This window comes from Myxine glutinosa, chromosome 4 (assembly GCF_964187855.1).
Source record: "Myxine glutinosa chromosome 4, kmMyxGlut1.1, whole genome shotgun sequence".
Classification (NCBI taxonomy): Eukaryota; Metazoa; Chordata; class Myxini; order Myxiniformes; family Myxinidae; genus Myxine; species Myxine glutinosa.
Window position 1 is genome coordinate 173,180,312 of NC_136264.1, and position 20,927 is coordinate 173,201,238.

The following is a 20,927-nucleotide window of genomic DNA, read 5'->3' on the forward strand; positions in this document are numbered from 1 at the left end:
TAGCCAAGTCTTTCTCAGTCTTTTTCGGTCTTCCCCGTCCTCTACTTCCTTCTACATTCATTTCCATCATTCTTTTGAACCAGTCACTTTCATCCTTCCTCAACACATGACCAAACCATCTCAACCTGTTCCTCTTCACAGCATCCATCACAGGTGTTACATGTGCATATATTATGTAACATCACAGGTATCACATCACAGGTGTTACATCAGAGGTGTCAAAAAGTGTTACATGTGCATATATTATTTACAACTTGACCAGATCATTAAAACTGGATTTAATTCACGTGCAGAGTCGTCCGCATTGATGTTGCCTTTGGAGGCCTAAATGGAGAGGAGGGAGTCCAAAGGCAGTGGGTGAAGCCTCATGTGCTGTGAATAAAGGGCCCTGTTTGCAGGCCTATAATGGCAGTTTCGATCGCCAAACCAGTGAGAAATGAAGAGTTACGGCAACGTGAGGCACTCAGGTTACGGCAGCTAAGGAAAGCATTGAGCCGAACGTGGATCAATCGCATTTCCTCGCTCATTAACATGGGAGCAAAAGATCACCGCTTTCTCCAGCTATGCATTCTAACCGGGTCTCGTTTCCTGAGGAACATGTATGCTGATGTATGCACATGTCCCGCTCCAAGTACAAAAGCCATTTTGTTTGCTGCGTCGAACATGTGTTTGTGATGGCTCTGACATTCTTCGGGTCCTGAGGTTAGTTTTGCAATCCTGTTCGGAGAACGGCGCTTACCCAATGGTAAGCCTGGTAAGTAAATGGTAATGGTAAATTAATTGGTAAGTTTAAAATTATTGGTAAAATCTGTTGGTAAATTTTGTTTGGTAAATTATTGGTAAATTAATTGGTAAAATTAATTAATTAATAACATTAATGGTAAATGGTAAGTCTGAAGTTCTGTGCAATATAGCTGCACCGGATGGTGACGTCACGTATTGTGATCAAACATGGTTTCACCTGACAATGCGCCAAAACAATACGGTGCACATAAATATGGGAGTCATGAGGTGAGATTGAGCAAATTGCTTACCCATGATGCTTATGCCCATCATGTTAATGTATAACATTTTCCCATCCTTCATTTTCTTCGTCCCTCCCTTCTTGCCTGGAGCTCAACAAATAGGATATCTAGTTTCTAATCATTTGGGTTGACTCAAGTGAGTCGCATGACGTCAGTATCTGACGTCGAATGAAAATACCTTTCCCAACACATTGGGGTCGAGATGCATCATATATGATGATTATTGAGCTGTCTGGTATTGGTCACCTGCTCATCCATCTGATTTATCAACTTTAACTTCCTGTATCTCTTTCGTAGGACACTTGACTACTTCCATGCCTTCCCTATTGATGGAGGAAGGAGGGAAGGGAGGGCAGAGAGTTGTTCCTTTTCAATCAACAATTTTTTCTTTCTTTTTCTATTATTACCTCCGCCACCGAAGGTGGATGGAGGTTATGTTTTCACCCGTCTGTTTGTCTGTCTGTTTGTTTGGGATCAAAATATCTCCAAAAGTTGTGGACAGCTTCGGACGAAATTTGGTGGAGAGATAGTGTATGTGACAAAAACGAAATGATTATAATTTTATGAGAATTATTCATGATTAACGACACATAATTTTATGAGAATTATTTAATTTTTCGACTGATTCTTCACCATTGAGAAATAGGGCTAAAACCAACATATAGCAGGATATCTCAAAACGTTATGGATGGATTTCGACGAAACTTGGTGGAGAGGTTGGGTGTCTGACAAGGAAGAATCGATTCGATTTTGGTGAAGATCTGAATATGGATTCGGATACAAGATCATTATTTTTAATTTTTGAAGAGCTTCTTCACCAATGAGAAATGGAGCCAAAACGATATATCATGGATATCTCAAAAGGTTGTGAACAAGTTGTGACAAAACTTGGTGGATGAGTTGGTTAGGTGATGAGAACAAGCGGATTCGATTTTGGTTCAGGTCCGAATCCAGATCCGGCCTATCGGTGGATACAAAACATAAACTGTTCAGCCTGGCGGAGGTATACGCTCTACCGAGTGCCGTTCTTGTTTATTTTTATTTTTTCATACTTTGAGTTCCATTTCTGTAAGTTCTAAAACACTATTATGAATGTGGAACTTGAACAACAATGACCGTGTGACCTTTGAGTATATCGCAATATTGGTGATCAAGCCAGCCTGTATTTTGTTGTCAAAATCCTGAGGGAAGCCAATTAATATCGTCAGTTATTATGGTGAGTTATGCAGCAGTACGATGCTCAAATGGTCCTGAAAACCTAGATGTATCATTCCATCCATTTGCCACAAATTCTGAAAGAAGAAGCAGTTATATCGCCACGGTCAAGAAACACCTACTGAGCATGCTAGCAAATAACTCAGTAACCACAAAGGACAGTATGACAACAAATAAGCTCTAACAGTGGGCCACTGTATAATTTTACTTAAAAAATAGCCAACCTTTAGCTGGCAACCTTTGCAACTATTTCCAAAGTTTTTATTACCAGAAACATCCACCCCCTCCAAGAGAGGTTGGTGGGGGAGGGGGATAGTTTGGGAGGTGGGACAACTACATTGTGTCGTGGCTAGTATTCTCGCTCTCTCCAGCAGGGGTCAGTAAACCACTTGCATTGTGCCATGCTTAGAGGTGAAAATCGTGTCTCCCCACCCTCTCGGGGAGTGGTGTGGGGAATGGTTATTTTGTCCCCATGACTTGACCATGGGTAACCCAAGCACAAATGCAAGATTTGGTGGAGACTGGAACAGCCGTTTTTTATTCTATAAATATCAGTTGTACGCACACACACACACACACACACACACACACACACACACACACACACACACACACACACACACACACACACACACACACACACACACGCCTTATTTTATATAGTCGAATGCCAGTTCAACATGGATTTTACAAACGACTCCACATTATGTCATACAGTATACAATCCCACTACTAGGCACACTGCGGCTGCATCATTCTCTGCTGTTCTGATAAATGAACATATCCTTCAATCCCAGAAAAACAGTCTCATCTCGTTGCTCTGAAAAAATCGTCAAACTAACCAATGCAATTCCTTGGTCAGCCATTGCAAGAGGTTCAGTGTCTTGAGCTTGTCCTCACCAATGGCCATGACCTCTCCTGAATGGCCAACCATATATAGCAAATCGGGCTTGCAAATCCAGCCACAGACTGAGCATCCTCTGTCAATCCAAGTATTTCCTTGGAAAACCAGAGTGACTCACAGTCTACAGGGTCATTCTCCGTAGCTCAATGAAGTACCGCTCTCCTCCATGGGCTGGTGCCCCACAATCATATCTGTCTGCCCTGCATTCTGTGAAATCTAAAGCTCTCAAACATTAGTGGAATCTTCCACGATGGGGTTGAAGCACAACGTCTGTTGTTTTCACATTGCAGGCGATTGTCAATTATCCAAAATTGCTCCCTCTGCTACGATGGATGCACACATTCTTCCGTTTCCAGTAACCCTCTGCTGGTTAAACTTCCAAAATCCAGGCTTATTGCACACATCTCCTTTGTTCCAAGCTTCTCCCATGTATTGAACCACCTTCCATAGGCTGGTCTTTCCCACTCTTCCCTCCAAGGCTTCAAGCAAGCAGCCCCCATCCAAACCCATTCTATTTATTACCACCTTCTGAAGCAACCTTCTTATTTGGTGATTTCAGTGTTTTCTTTCTCTGCCTCTGTCTCTGTCTCTCTCCTTTTCCTGTTCGTTTATTCCCTTTATTCCCTTACCGGTTTTTCTCAAGTGTTGTCCAACTACCCTACGATCAGTTTAACCTTGCTCTAATTCCACAAGTATCACTCTTATAGAGGTAAAATGAAGTAAGGTTCATTGACTAGCATAAGAGTGTAAGCAATCAGTGTAAGTATTATTCAATTCAAGTTAACCTCAGGGTTGATATAGCTGCCATTGGTGAATTTCAACACTTCATACAGATTTGAACAAGACCGAAAGTCTAACAGCGGTGTAGACGGGGTTGTAAAATATTATAAACCACAAACACATATGATTAGCTTTTTAAACGGTCACTAATGCTGCTTATAACATTAAACAAAGAAATTTGGAGGAATCCCAACATCCGTGAGGTAAGTTTTACTTACAGAACTAAGGAAAGATCTACTGTAATCTATATACCCCACATTGCTTGGGTTAATAACATGCTATCAAAAAACCGAGGCGAATTCCTTACGTCCGCGGTTGTTAGTACCGTACACTGCTTATCATTGATTCATGAACCATACACCGCTTCAATCCACCAACTTTGTATTCACGACATTGGGATTAAAGTATTATGGTCATATTTACTATATTATTATTATTACTATAACGAAAACGATACTCCTGAAACGATACACTACTGTATTAATAAACCTGGGCTTAATTTGTCCGAAGCGATCCGAAGGTGAGGCATGAAGCCTAAGGCCTATACCTACCGTTTTGATGGAAGAGCCGTAACGCCGAATGGTTTCGATATTTGATGGTCATTTTAACAATCGGTTTGTTTGTGTTTTACACTGAATGAAAAACGTAAAGGTAGAGCATGGAGATTGTGATATATGACAGGTTCGACGATATGTTCAGCCTGAACGAAATTGGAATCAAAATGCCGGAGTGTGGAGAGTCAGCACCGCACCGCCATAATGTCATCAGACGTAATCACATCACCCTGTCATGTGACCAGATCCTCAGCTCTGATTGGTATACGTTTGAGGGGACATACATACATACATACATACATACATACATACATACATACAGACGGATAAACACTGTTCTCGATTGCTTTTCCCTATGGGCTACACCATAAAAATCTAATCAGGTGAAGGTAGAGGAAAGTATTTGAGGAAGGCAAGTGGATATACTGAGGGAATGTGGATTTATATATATATATATATATATATATATATATATATATATATGTATATATATATATATATATATATATATATATATATATATATATATATATATATATATATATATATATATGTATATATATATATATATACATATATATATACATACATATATATATATATATATATATATTTTACACATGGGATAACGCTCGTAGTAAAGCTGACCTCACACACACAACCACACACAACCACATACACACACACACACACACACACACGCACACACACACACGCACACACACACACACGGACATACTGACGAGACAAACATTTAACAGCCACTGTGCTTGGGGGAAGTGCCATCACTTCAGTCACTTCCCAGGATACTCTGGGTACCAGCAACATTATAATAATGGCGCCACTTTTCTCACCTTACTCAGCGGGGTTGTCCTTATTTCACCTGGGTTGTAAGTATTGTTAAGGATGACGTCATTGGTGCTTTAATTACGGCGGAATAACTTGACAAGTACAACGCTCAGTCCGATCAGTTTGAAATTTCTTGAGCATGAACTCCACAACAGTTATATTAGGAATATAAATTTATGATGTCATTGCTCACGTGGTCTGGCTGCCATCTTGGATCAAAGGAAAAAACCCTTAAAAAGCGCGGGGTAAGTAACTATGAATACCATCTAGTGCGTCACTTTTTGGTAACGCATCCCTGATGTAAACCGGGGTCTAACATTACTTCCTTTTTTCTTTAAGGTTTAAGGTTTTAACGAGGTACTCATTCTTGAAAATTTGCACGTTCAAAAAAAGAGTATGCTGATTTTCGAGGATAACCCAAGAACATCATCATTGATATTATCATTTGGGCCAAGACAGACAAACATCCATGTTGTCCCAACAACAAATACAGACTTGGCATTTAATATGGAATATTTTTTTTGTGGGGGTGAACTTACTTTTCAAGATGTCTTAGAACCAAAAGTTCATTGGAATTATGTTGAAATTATGCTACATTTTGTTAATGTGACCTTTGAAAGAAACAAAAACCACATTTGACATTTCGAAACAAATAAATTGATCCTTGAAAGTGATGTAAACTGATATCGAACTCAATTCATGGACAGTACTGGGTTAAACTTCTGTACGTTTTCCAGAAGTATCTCTTTATTTTGCACATTAGCCAAAATCTTTTTTAACAAAAACAAAAGTTAAATTACGACTGGGATTACGGACAGTAAAATTACAGTTCAGTACTTCGTGTAACCCCCACGAGCATTCAGGAGAGCACGTACACGTTGAGGCATGCTGTTCACGAGATTTGCCAAGGTTTGGACAGGAATCGCTTGCCATGCAGTGACAATAGCCTGCTGCAATTCACGCACAGAGGTCGGCTGCTGGTCCAAGTGGTCGATTTGACGCGTTAATTCTGCCCACAAGTTCTCTATCGGATTCATATCCGGGGACATGGCAGGCCACTCCATATGCTCTACACCACGGTCAGCAAGAAAGTGTTGGATCATGCGAGCACGATGAGGCCGTGCATTGTCATCTTGGAAGACAAAGTTTCCTCGAAAGGCTGCACGAGCAAATGGAAGCAATGTTTCTTCCAGAATGGCCCTGTACTTGAACTGGTTCAGGTTTCCATTCAGAACAACCAGGACAGTTTTGCCCCCTGCCTGAAAAGCAGCCCAAACGGTCACCGTACCACCTACAGCTTGGACTCTTGGCACTATACAATCTTTGTTGTAGGCTTCATGCACTTGTCTGTGCACTCGGACGCGGCCATCTTGACGATAGACCAGAAATCTAGACTCGTCACTGAAGATCACGTGATTCCAGTGTCCTGGCTGCCTTTGACGGTGCTCTCTGGCCCACTGCAATCGGCGATGGCTGTGTTGTCTGGTCAGGCGTGGCTTTCTCAGGGGACGCCTGGCATGATAGCCTGCTTGAACCAGTCGTTGGTTGACTAGCCTTCTGGATACAGGAACATTTGTCAGTTGCTGCCACTCAGCCCTAAGCCGATTAGCTGACTTGGTACGGCCATTGAGGACTAACCGGTGCAGCTGGCGATCATCCCTCCTTGTGGTTCTGCGGGGACGTCCTGGCCTCGGTATTGGAGTAGGGACACCCCTCTGAGCATTTCGTTTCAGGATCTTTGACACCTGACCTTGAGTGATGCCATACTGCCGAGGAATAGCACGCTGTTTCATGCCGTAATTTCGTAAAGCCACCACTCCATGACGAACAGCATTGTCGAGTTGACGGACCATCTCCAGAGGAAGCGGCAATAACTTTTGGAGACGTGCAGCAGTTGTTTTCCACTAATACAGAACGCAACAAACCTTGTATACCCGACTGTGAAGCCAATCATCAAATGCACCTGTCCGTACATTTTGCCACGCCACCTGTGATATAATCCTGTTGTTGACTTCTTGCTGTGACAGACAATCAGTGACATGGTTCTTTTAACAAATAAATCACCAAAGTGTAAAAGAAACTCACCAGATTGATATACTGAGTTAAGAAAGTAAACCCAAGTCAAGAAAAAAAATATATTCCATATTAAATCCCAAGTCTGTACATGCAATTGATTGATCGTATTTTTTTTCTATAAAACTATGAATTGCTGAATCTTTGGGTTATTCAAATCCTAATAATCTGTCCCTCCCTGTATTGGTATTATTGAAGGTCTTTGGGTTGGTGAAGTAATATTACATATGTTAGCACAATGGTGTGAGCAACTATTCATTTATGACACTGTTTTCCTCCCATGTGCTATCTGTGATGCCGATTACCAGCAGTGTGACACTTAAACAGTGATTGAGTATCGATCTATTCTTCACTCGGGTTTGCCTCTTACCCTTCTATACTCCCCCACCATGCTCCCCCTATCTCTAGTAATGTATGAATTCGGATTTTTCAGGCAGATCTTGTGCCAGACCTTTCAATATTCTTACGAGGAAGTGAAACCATTATAACATTGCAGAGCACTTTTTTATAACGGCATGCTTGGAAATGCAAAGGTTACTACATCTCTGAAACTTGTTGTTATTTAAGGAAATTGCTAAATATTTGAATCATGACCAAGCTCTTGGCTGTCCATCATTTTAACGTGGTGTGCCATGCACTTTGTTTTCTCTGGCATACCTGTGCTTCTATGCCTGTGGTGTTTGCCTGCTGCTAATAGGAAGCGGCAAAGAGCATGCAGCCACCTGCACACTGTTAAATCTTCATTACCAAGCTAATGTAGATTTATGATTGCTGGGGATAATACAAGAAGGTCGTGAGCTGTCCACCACTTTTTCTTTTCCTTTTTTCCTCCCCTTTATTGCTTCTTCCTCTTCTTTTTTGATGTTGTACCAGCAACCCTTTTTCCAGTAGCAAAATCACACATAATTTTAGATAGAATCTCTCGGTCCACTTTGTGTGCTGGCTGTGAAGGAATCTGCCATTTTCCATTATCAGTGACCTTTTATTTCTCCACGACATTTGGTGGGATGAAACTGCTTTCTGTATTCTGCGAGGTGCATGTTTGAGCTAACATATGTACGTGCTTCAGACGATAAATTCACCAATACATCACAAAATTTCACAGCCATGGCAGTGCTACAAATTTATTTCTTTGCCTTTTCGGGCATTGTATTAAAATGGGTATGCACTATTTCAGGGGAAAAAAGAGGGGAAAAAAGTTGTTTTTCCATTTGCAAAATATTCGTTGCATCTCATTGGAGCATCACGGTAATTTCCATATTTTATCTCGAACTCTGAATGCACACATTGCTTGGGACAGTGAGTATGGCGCACTGTCATTTGAGGTGTGTGTGTGTGTGTGTGTGTGTGTGTGTGTGTGTGTGTGTGTGTGTGTGTGTGTGTGTGTGTGTGTGTGTGTGTGTGTGTGTGTGTGTGTGTGTGTGTGTGTGTGTGTGTTTAACCTCGAGGAAGAACTGTGCCCAGCTGTTGATCCATGCAGTCGGGAAACGGGTCAATTGCTTACGGGTTAAGGTTCTTGCTTTAGGTGGAAAAACTATGTTTGAGGTTTAAAATTTAAATAAAGTTGAATATGGGATGTTGTGAAATTAACATCATTTACAACAATCCTTTAAATTACCGGTATTTATATTTAAGTTTAGGAACAACCGATACTGTACAATTAATTAAGTGTGTGTGTGTGTGTGTGTGTGTGTGTGTGTGTGTGTGTGTGTGTGTGTGTGTGTGTGTGTGTGTGTGTGTGTGTGTGTGTGTGTGTGTGTGTGTGTGTGTGTGTGTGTGTGTGTGGTTGTGTGTACATGTTTGTGTGCATGTGTTATAGTGCGTGTGTTATAGTGCATGTGTTTGTATGTGTGTGTGTGTTTGTGTGCATGTGTTATAGTGTGTGTGTGTTATAGTGTGTGTGTGTTATAGTGTGTGTGTGTTATAGTGTGTGTGTGTTATAGTGTGTGTGTGTTATAGTGTGTGTGTGTTATAGTGTGTGTGTGTTATAGTGTGTGTGTTATAGTGTGTGTGTGTGAGTGTGTGTGTTAGTGTGCGTGTGTTATAGTGTGTGTGTGTTATAGTGTGTGTGTGTTATGTGTGTGTGTGTTATAGTGTGTGTGTGTTATAGTGCGTGTGTTATAGTGTGTGTGTGTTATAGTGTGTGTGTGTTATAGTGCGTGTGTTATAGTGCGTGTGTTATAGTGCGTGTGTTATAGTGCGTGTGTTATAGTGCGTGTGTTATAGTGCGTGTGTTATAGTGCGTGTGTTATAGTGCGTGTGTTATAGTGCGTGTGTTATAGTGCGTGTTTGTGCGTGCGTGTGTGTGTGTGTTTGTGCGTGTTATAGTGTGTGTGTGTGTTTGTGCGTGTGTGCGTGTATGTGTGCGTGCGTGTGTTATAGTGCGTGTGTTATGGTGCATGTTATATAGTGCGTGTGTTATAGTTCGTGTGTTATAGTGCGTGTTATATAGTGTGTGTTATATAGTGCGTGTTATATAGTGCGTGTTATATAGTGCGTGTGTTATAGTGCGTGTGTTATAGTGCGTGTGTTATAGTGCGTGTGTTATAGTGCGTGTGTTATAGTGCGTGTGTTATAGTGCGTGTGTTTTAGTGCGTGTGTTTTAGTGCGTGTGTTTTAGTGCGTGTGTTTTAATGCGTGTGTTTTAGTGCGTGTGTTTTAGTGCGTGTGTTTTAGTGCGTGTGTTTTAGTGCGTGTGTTTTAGTGCGTGTATTTTAGTGCGTGTGCTTTAGTGCGTGTGCTTTAGTGCGTGTGTTTTAGTGCGTGTTTTAGTGCGTTTGTTTTAGTGCGTGTGTTTTAGTGCGTGTGTTTTAGTGCGTGTGTTTTAGTGCGTGTGTTTTAGGGCGTGTGTTTTAGTGCGTGTGTTTTAGTGCGTGTGTTTTAGTGCGTGTGTTTTAGTGCGTGTGTTTTAGTGCGTGTGATTTAGTGCGTGTGTTTTAGTGCGTGTGTTTTAGTGCGTGTGTTTTAGTGCGTGTGTTTTAGTGCGTGTGTTTTAGTGCGTGTGCTTTAGTGCGTGTGCTTTAGTGCGTGTGTTTTAGTGCGTGTTTTAGTGCGCGTGTTTTAGTGCGTGTGTTTTAGTGCGTGTGTTTTAGTGCGTGTGTTTTAGTGCGTGTGTTTTAGGGCGTGTGTTTTAGTGCGTGTGTTTTAGTGCGTGTGTTTTAGTGCGCGTTTTAGTGCGTGTGTTTTAGTGCGTGTGATTTAGTGCGTGTGTTTTAGTGCGTGTGTTATCGTGCGTGTGTTATCGTGCGTGTGTTATCGTGCGTGTGTTATCGTGCGTGTGTTATCGTGCGTGTGTTTGTATGTATGTGTGTGTGCGTGTGTTATAGTGCGTGTGTTATAGTGCGTGTGTTATAGTGCGTGTGTTATAGTGCGTGTGTTATAGTGCGTGTGTTATAGTGCGTGTGTGTGTGTGTGTGTGTGTGTGTGTGTGTGTGTGTGTGTGTGTGTGTGTGTGTGTGTGTGTGTGTGTGTGTGTGTGTGTGTGTGTGCGTATGCACGTGTCATGCCATTTTGGGTGAGATTTGTGCATCATGAGTTTCACTGCTTGCATTTATCTCTGGGCATTAAGACAGCATGCTGGTAATGCAAAGTGGATGAAACATTTCCATTTGGCGTTAACTGTTTAAATTCACAAAAAAAAGCATACAAACCTGTTGTCACATATTGCCAATTTGCATTTCTTGTATGTGTTTGTGTGTGTATGCACTTGTGGACTTGTGGACCAGGGTGGTGAAGTAAGTAGTACAATGGAAGGTAGATTTTTCAATCCACAGGGCACTTGCCACATCCTTTTGTCCATTTTATTTCATTCAAAGAGCCAATTTTTCCTTTACGTAATAGTCTGGGTCGTTAACTGAATTGCACCCCTCGTCCAGATTGTGCAAACCGTGTTATAAAACTATTCAATGCCTTCTCATCATCTTCACAATTATCGCTGTTTATTAGTGCCGTTTTTAAGTGCCGTATTTTGCTTTAAGCGAGTGTAATAGGATTGTTTATTTTCAACATACAAAGAAAACCTCTCATTTGTTCATTTAAATAAATAAATCCAGCAGAATAACCGTCCGAACTGAATTGCACAGCACATTGTTTAAATTGGATTTGTCTTTCTCAAACATTTGGCTGGTGGTAGTTTATGGCTGGTAGGTGTTTGAGATTTTTCTCAAAGAGAAACACTCACTTTCAGGCTATCAGATGAAGCTCCAGAAGTGGCGAGAAAATGATTTCCATTCCACCATTCAGGGGACTACTATTCCTTGACGGTTTTTGATTGCTGACAATGTGCTGTGCCCGACCTTGTGCCAAAAGTTTGACTTCGACATTTTGCAGCATTTTTGTGACAGACAGGGAAAGGTGGTTGTGTGGACAAAAAGTGCTCCTTTTCGAGGTAAGTATCAGGTTCATGACTTCATAACAGCGGCCTTTTAAATTTGCCACATATGAGATTTGGTCGGCTTCAAGACATCTAAGGGAACACTTACAAATCAAATGGGAACCTCTTTTTCCTCACAAATCGCAAGATGAAGGTGCTACTCGAGGGTCAATCTTCTCCTACTTGCTCCATCAATTCTGGTGTTCCACAGGGCTCTGTCCTTGGTCCCACATTGTTCCTTGTTTATATCAATGATCTTCCTGATAATGTTCTGTCGAAGCTCGCCATGCATGCTGATGATTCCTCACTCTACTGTACATTTGCGGATTCACTCAACGCCACTCGTAATGAGGTTGGAGTGTCACTGGACAATGATTTGGAGAATGTGTTGAAGTGGGGGCACGACTGGCTGGTAACTTTCAATGCAAAGAAAACTAAACGGTTGTCCATTTCTCGTTCTAGAAACAGGTCTTTCCCTTCTGCGCACATGGGGTCTTCAACCTTAACAGAATCATCTTAACTTCAGCTTATTGGTCTGGACATATCTTCTAACCTCCGTTAGGATAAGTACATTTCTGGTATTGCTAAGATTGCTTCCAAGCGAGTTGGTTGTCTTTATCGAGCACAGAGGTATTTACCTCCTGAGGCCATTTTGTACCTGTATAAGGCAACTATAGTTCCTTCATGGAGTACTGTTGCCACATTTGGGCTGGAGCACCAGCCTGAAACATATCTTTATTTGATAGACTCCAGAAACGCATAGTTAACCTGGTTGGTGCGGAAATTGGTTCAACTCTTCAACTACTCTCTCACCATAGGTCAATTTCCACTCTTGGTTTGTTCCACAGATATTTTCATGCCAAATGTTCTGTTGGACTTTTAACTTGGTTCTTCCCATACGAGTGTTTGGACGTAAGACTCGGTTTGCCATCTATGCACACCAATACATTATTGCTGACCCAAGATGCAGAACGAAAGGCTATGTTTTATCCCTCGTGTTTTATCCCTCGTGTAGTTTTATCCCTCGTGTAGTTTTATCCCTCGTGCTGTCTCGTTCTGGAATTCACTACCTGTAACATGCTTCCCATTATCCCACGATCTACTCGGCTTTAAGAGGAATGTCAATTCATACTTCCTACATCTTTGAGGTTTAATCGCATTTTACCCAACCTCTGCCACTCCCTGGGTCTTGGATGTTTTCTTGTTATTATTTATTTATTTATTTTTATTTTGTTTTGCTTTATCCGTATATTTTTCTAACCTTCCCTTAACCACTTACCTAGAGTGGTATGCCTTGTCTGGAGCGATATCCATTTTAAAAAAAACTCTCCCTACATTAAATTAAGCGATTCCAAGGTTTCCGCCACATGAGTGTGGGCAGAACATTAATTTCATTAAATTGACCTGTTTATCGGTGTCCGGGCTAAACTTCATGACCTCCACAACATCGTGTTATGAGTTTTTGTGTGTGTATGTGTGTGTGTGTGTGTGTGTGTGTGTGTGTGTGTGTGTGTGTGTGTGTGTGTGTGTGTGTGTGTGTGTGTGTGTGTGTGTGTGTGTGTGTGTGTGTGTGTATACTAGCAGAAGTACCCGGCATTGCCGGGTGGGGGAGGGGAGGGGAACGGGGGGGGGGGAGGGGAGGAGAGGGGGGCAGGGGAGAAGAGGGGGGGGAAGTACCCGGCAATCCGTGTATAAACGTGAGCGAGAAGAGGGGGGGAAGGGAGGGATGGGAGAGGAGAGGGGGGGTGGGGGAAAAGGGAGGGGGAGGGGATAAGGGGAGGGGGTAGGGTGGAGGGGAAGGGGGGAGGGAAGGGGAGGGCCAGTCAACAATGACGTTGCAGTTCTCATGGTCGGAGAGCAGCATAACAATCGCGACATCGTCCTGAATCTTCGCAACAGCACGAAGCGGATTTTGGAGACTCACCGATCCTGTGACGCCCTCCAGTACCGGCGTTGCCGGGTGGGGGAAGGGAGACCCGTACATTCCCAACCCGTACATTCGCCCTCTCGACTCAAGCTCACTCGGACAAAAGCCTCGCACAAATTACACCGTGAAGGCTCAATGGCCATGTCTATGCCAAAAATCAAGTACGTGAGCGAGTCGGGCGCACTGAATTGAAAATATATAGAATGCTCATACTCCGTGAAAGGTGAAGCCAACTGGCGGCGGGGATGGAATAACTCACATTATTTCAACCTGAGAGGTGTTTCACCTCGCTCCGGTGGATTTACCTGCCGATGCGCTTATTACTTGGATTTGTCCCAATGGAGCAAGGTGATTAAGAGGTCAAAGGATACCAGAGTCAACGACTCTGAAGTTCAGCTACATCTTAGCTCAGCCACAGCTAAATACAACACAAACTATACATGAATAGGCTAACAACGGCACGTTAACATTTTTTTTTTTTTTTACTTTACTTTAAACACTTATCGCAGACTCATGCGGCACACTCAATTGATTGTGCTTATTCGGAACATCACGTGATCGCTCTGAGCGAATCAGCGCGCTGCTCTGCCACCGGTCAGATTCCGTGCATAATATTCCTCGCTGAAATGCGCTGAGGTAAAAATATGTTTTAAAAATATTATGAAATAAATTTTTAGGTCGGCCATGTTCTTCCCAGGCTCGATGGCCATGTCTGTGCCAAATATCAAGTACATGAGCCTCTCCGTTTAGGAGTCTATCGGTAACATTACACACACACACACACACACACACACACACACACACAAACTGTGTTTTATATATATATATATATATATATATATATATATATATATATATATATATATATATACATATATATATATATATATATATATATATATTGTTGCGGATATGGGATTTGCATCCATCCATATCCGCTTGTAAATATTCCCCTATTTCCTCAATACTTCCCAACTATCCCCAATCCCCCATTCCCTAGTCCCATTTTCTGTAAACAACACTCTGTAGACCTGACCTCCCCCTATTTCCCCCATTAAATGTCGTGCCCAGGTTCACCGCATCTCATGTAAGACAACTATAGGACATCTTGCTAGTTATTCTTAGTCTATGTCAGTTAAGGACTCGTTTCCATTAATTCTGACCCTTCGTTGCACCAGAATGTGATTGTATGGCACCGTTAGGAAGTTTAGGACCTCCCAATACCTCCCCGCAGCTCTTCCTCACAGTTCAACAACAACAACAACAACAACAACGAGCGCAGGAAGTGCGCGTCCTCACTCCGGCTTGGTTGGTAGGGGGTGTTGGGAGGGCACCAGGCCTTCCCAACGAGCCGCCATCAAACGTGCTCGACGGGGTTACCAAATAGGGGCTCCCTGTCAGCTCCTCGTCAAGGGCGGAGCCCGGTAACCCCCGCACCCAATGGAAGCGGCGGACCGGCCCCAGTGGGGCGGAACCAACCAGCCGAGGGCGTGTCACTCCCCGCTGAGCATGCGCAGTGAGGGGGAGGTGACGTCAGATGCGCGCTGAGCTTGAAGCAAGAAAGACGTCCCCTCCGAGCGCTGTGAGGCCTCCCCGCATCTTCTGGACCGTGCTTTATCCTGTCCCCGAGCCAAGGTGCACCTTGAGCTATCGACTACCTGTCCCTTCCTGCCATCAATCCCTGTGTAAGTCTGCCTTGTTCCGTTTGTCTGTGGTCTGTCTGGGATAAAGACAAGATGGTAATTAAGTGCCCATCTCTTCTGTGTCTTTACCTCACTGCCTTGTAATCTACCCCTTTTCTCCACCACTGTAATTATACCCTCCTCCGGAGGTCTTGAGAACTGTACCCCTTGCGTCGTTTCCTATTTCCCAGTCGTCGTGTCCTTTCTATCATTGATTTGGCATAGCGCGATTTGGCCAACGTCTGGGTGAATCGGGTGAGTTGGGGAAGAATCGGGGAAACTGTTAGGTCGCGGCAATACCACCGCTCGGTAAATAACATCTTTAACCGCGTCCGTAACAATTGGTGTCTGGGAGTGAGATACGGACCCGAAGCGCGCTTAACGCGCTCAAAATTACAAGTCACCGAAATTTGATTTTGTTTTACAAAAAAACCCGAATTTTGAAAGTCGCGCTATGGGAGATCAAGACGGCTGGGTTCCGGTAGAGGAGAGTGAGGCAGGGTCGATCCAGGACCAAATTGAGGGACATGAGGAGAGCGAAGCAGTGAGGGCGGCAGGTTCGCAAAATGGCGTCCTCGCGCACGAGGTTACGGGCGCGCAAAATGGCGCCTCGCACATGGCTACGGCGACCGCGCCCGCGACCGTAGCAGCGCCGCTGGTGGATTTGAACCTTTTTTTATACAAATGAAGGCCCTTATGGACAAGAATAGCGAAGAAATGGAAAGCAGAATGATGGGGGTAATGGGGAACCGGATGGATGCTCAGAGTGAGCAAATGAGGGCTGATAGTGAGCGATTGGGGGGCGAAATGGGGGGCAAAATGGGGGAAATGGGGGGGGGAAATGGGAGAAATGGGGGGCAAAATGGGAGAAATGGGGGAACGGCTAGAAGCTAAATTAGAGGGGTTAGACAATGGGATAGAAGGGGTGAAACATGGGTTAACGGGGGTAGAAAACAGAATGGCCGCTCAAGAGAATCAAATGGAAGGGATGAAAAAGGGGTTAGAGGGGTTAGAAAACAGTATGGAAGGCAAATTGAGGGACATGAGGGATCAAGCGGAAAGGGAAGTTAAAAAAATGGGGCAGCAGATAGAGGGGGTCAGAATGGGGGTAGAAACTAAATTGGATGCTCACAGGGAGGAAATGGAGCAGATGAGGGTGGCATCTGGGCAGGAGATGCAAGTGATGGGAGAGGAGATCAGAAGAGGTGTGAGTGAGGAGGTCGGAGGAGTGCGCGAGGAGGTGAGGCACTGTAAGGAGCGCATGGAGAAGGAGGTGAGAAAGGGGACTGTAAAATTGCAAGGTGGTATAGAGGAGTTGACGCTGGGAGTGGAACAGCTGACGGAGGGACAAAAAGAACTAACGGAGCAGGTTCAAAGGAACACTGCGGTACTAGGAGGGTTAAAAGCGACACAAAACGACATTAAAAATGACTTGATAGCGACACAGAGGCAATGTCAGATGGTACGTGAGGGACTGACAACGAGGTTGGACGAGGTGACAGAGGTAATGGAGACGAAGGACCGGCAGGTGAAGACGCACATAGAAACGGTCAAGGTAGCCTTCGAGGAAGAACTTAAGGGGGCGCATGAGGAGATGAAGGAGGTGAAGCAGAAATTAGAAGAAGTGGAAGAAGGGGTGAGCGAAATTAAGAAGCGACGGAGAGAGGATAAGAAAGAGATAAAAGAGGAAGTAAAAGAATTAGTCCAAAGTCTGTGTTCGGATCGTGATGATGTGCTCATTAACTGGATGAGGGATTCGCAGGTGATGGAGGAGAAGCGAAGAGAAAGAGGACCCGGTGTAAGTAGTGACCAATATGGTCGTGCGTATGATGCGCCAGGTGATTTAATAAGCTTGGGGGTCGAGATGGACCCGGATGTTCGTGAGAGGCCAAGAGTGAGGTGTATGGCTGGTCCGGAGTGTGCACAAGAAAGGTGTGTGACGGACAGGTGCATGAGGAAAGAGTGCGCTGTCGAGAGTAAGGGTGAGTGCGCTGTCAAGAGTGGTGGTGAAAGTAGTGAGAGTGACACGGAGCGTGAGTTGGTTGTGACAGGTGAGCGAGGATGTACACCTGGAATGGAAGGATGCACACCTGGAATGGTAGAGCGTGTGTGGGAATGCACACTTGAGTTGGTCGTGAGGCACATGGTTGGGTGTGTGAGTGAGAGCACACCTGTGATAGTCAGAGGAGGTGACCGAGAAGGGGGCGCGAAGAGGTGTGTTGGTGAGGTGTGCGAGCGACGAGTGCGTGCAAAGGTGTTCGGTGGTCAGGTGTGTGACCAAGTCTGTGAGCGGAATGAGTGTACCGAGGTGTGTAAGAGAAGGTACGACGAGGAGCATGGGAACAGCGGGATGTATGAGCAAGAAAGGGGTAGCGTATGCGTGTAAGCATGCAGGTGAGGCATCGACGGTAACCGGGTTAGCGGTTATAGCGACTTATAGCCGAATCGGGCCCTCGGTGCGCGTCGGGCAGCTTCGCGTGCCGCGAGAACCAGCGGGGATCCGAGCCACGGCGGGTTCGAAAGGACCGCCGTACGCGATCCACGCTGGGCCTCGCTTTGAACGGCCGCGTCCGTGCTCCACTAGGCGGAGCGGGCAGCCCGATAGGAAGGGTCGTCATGGCGACCACTTTTTATTGAGACGTTCCGGCAGGTCGAGATCGGGCAATTGGATGGCTCCGCGCCGAGGTGGTGCGTGGGATCTCGGCACGGGTAAGCCCCCGTCGCTGCACCGAGTGCCGGACGCATCCAGCCGCCTGCACCAAAGAACCCGCGTTCATTGCTCGGCTGTACGAAGCCGGGCTGTAGACGTGAATTGGCGCACCGAGAGGATCTAATAAGTAGACGGGTAATGAAGTTAGTGTTTTGGACCCGAAAATTAGAAAAAGGCAAAATTTGATGATTGGTACGGTGATTAGCAGATGATTGGCAACATTTTTGATTGGTTGAAATTTGGTGAGCAAAATTGATAGTGGTACCACCCTGATGTGGTGGGATGGCCAATCCACCATCCCTCACAGAGGGGGGGGGCAAAGGAGCACTAGGTTTATGGGGTGTATGGCAGTGAAAACTAGCCCGGGTGGGTTAGGTTATATTGATAGGGACTAGAGGTGACTATGGGTGACAAGATTTAAGTAAGAGACTTGGTACCTGTAGTGGGGACGTAGTAGCTTAGTGTTTGATAATGACGTGGGAGCGCTGAGTGTAAGGGAAGACGGAGGAGCGCGAGTTTTAGAAGGGAGTAGACAGAGCAGATGATGCAGTATGAATGGAAGTGCTGGTGAGCAGCTTCAAATGAGGCATCGGTGAGGCAATGCTCCGAGGTGTGTGTGTGTACACAAGTGATGAATGAGAGAGCATTGCGGATGAGTGTCATGGTGAGTAGTGAGTGTTGTGGATCAGCACGAATGCGCTTGGGGGAGAGAAGGGTGCAGGCGGCACCAAGTATGAGAGCACAGGTGTGCAAGTACAGGTGTGTGGAATATATGGAGCAGAGAATGAGTGGTGTGGAGAGAGTTGGAGTAAGTGGTACGGAGTGGTGTGCGTGGTGTGCGTGGTGCGAAGGTGTGGATGGGGGAAGAGTGGACCCCCATCACGGATACCCGGGGCGGGTAGTGTAAGTGTTAGGTAGAGGGTATAGGTAAATTGTGGTTGGATATTGGCATCTGTGGTGCGGGTGGAAGAATGATGATTGGATGGGTGCATTAGTGTTGTGGAAATGGCTGGGCATGTAGCCTGTTAGTGTGTGTAGTTGGTTTGGGCACTCCACCACTGTGAGGATGTCGGCCAGGTGAGGCCGCAGGTGGGCTCTGGGAGCCGGTAGTAGTTGTTGTGGATGGGGCCCGAGGATCTGGAGGACGGACCCGGGTAGCCCAGTGCCAGAGGGCACCAAGGGGTGACAGAGCCAGGAGGGGCCTTCCCCAGTTAGATAGGTTAGGTAAGGAGCAGGTAAGCTCGGGTGGCAACTGCAGTGGTGGAGGTGTGCAGGTGGGTAGACCTGCTGGGAGAGCTACACGTCACAGCCCAGAAATTGTGCAAGGGCACCGGGAGATGAATCGGGGGAGTGAGACCCCAAATTGAGAAGCACCACAGTTTGGTCAATGGGAATTGGTTTTTAGAACCCATAGTGTAAGTTGGCCAATGGATTGGCAGGGAAAGACCCCGGGTAATGTAAAGTTGTTAGTCATTTAGGAAATAGTTAGGATTGATGAACCTGTCGCACCATACGCAGCCACTTACCTGAGGTGATGCTGATGACTCCACACCTGTGTTTTCTTTGTTTTGTGTTGCAGGAAAGGAGAATTGCTGTTTGGATTTGTGAGACGCATCACGACGTGGATGAGACATTGGGGTGATTCCATCTCTCCCTCCTTAGGAGGGACTGATGATGAATTGGTGATGGCAGATTTTGATGTTGAGTTGGAGATGGCAGATTTTGATGAGAGTTGGAAATGGCAAATTTGATTGGTTAGGAGGGAGAGAAGACGAATTTGGTTTATGGGAGGAACGGGGAAGACAGTAGGGACGTTGTTGATGTGTAAAGTAGATGTTTATGGGTAGTGTTGTGTTTTGTGGATACAGTAAGGGGTAAGGGAGGGGCAATGTAGGTTACCTGGTGGGGGGGGGGGGGGGGTGTACGGTAGGAGAACGTACCTGTCTCACCTGGTTCCCATGTGCCCCCAGTGTGCATTACCTTGTATTGCGTGCACTTTTGCGCCCTTACCACCTTACTCACTTGTCTTCTTTTGTCTCCCACCTCCGAGGATCTGGCTTTGGGGCAGAGAGAGAGAGGAGAGAGAGAGAGGTGCTGGCTCCGCAGTTGTGGGCCTGTACTTCCACTGCTTGCTGCCTGGATCGATACACCATATGGACCGCAATTTTTGTGGCCGCCCACAATGGACCGCAGTTCTTTTGCGGTCAAGCACCACCCGTGGATGGACCTCTGGGTCAACGTGGCACCTATGCCATACAGGTGAACCACTTTTAGTTGGCCCCCCTGACGGCCACAATTCAGAAATGGACGCGGTTGGCGCCTTTCTTTATTTCTAAAGAAGCCAGAAGGCCAAGTGCACTCCATGAAGGCAAGACCAGCGGCAGAACATCGGCCGGCTGCGACACCACCGGTGACCATGGACACTTAATTGTGCATTTTTATGAACACTTTATTGGTGCACCGGATGGTGCTGACTGTGCGTAATGGGGTGGTGCTTTTGGCGCTTGGACGGGGTGCTCTGCACATTATTAAAGGCCGTAGGGCCACAGGGCACTCGTGGGTTGGTGTATCGATGCTGGCATGCGTGCTCTCCCTATGCATAACATCTGCATGTGTTCCTCAAAGAACAGGTCCTGGATCGTAGTGTAAATATCAGTGTTGTATAAATAATGCTCCCTACCGGCTGTATGTTTAGTTTGAGGATGCTTTCCGCGATTCGGTTATCCTGTGGGTGTGTTTCTGTTAGGAGAAGGGTGCAACGTCGCAGGGGGACATATTTACTCATTTGTGAACATCTGTAAAACTGTCGCACTCAGGGTTGAGTTAATAGTAGAGG

General features: G+C 45.2%; 1 protein-coding gene across 1 annotated transcript in view; it reads left to right on the forward strand.

The window, feature by feature from the left end:
• LOC137425496 (protein diaphanous homolog 2) overlaps window positions 1-20,927 on the forward strand; it is a 525,447-nt gene that overhangs the window by 179,487 nt on the left and 325,033 nt on the right. The gene's annotated exons all lie outside the window — the stretch shown is intronic.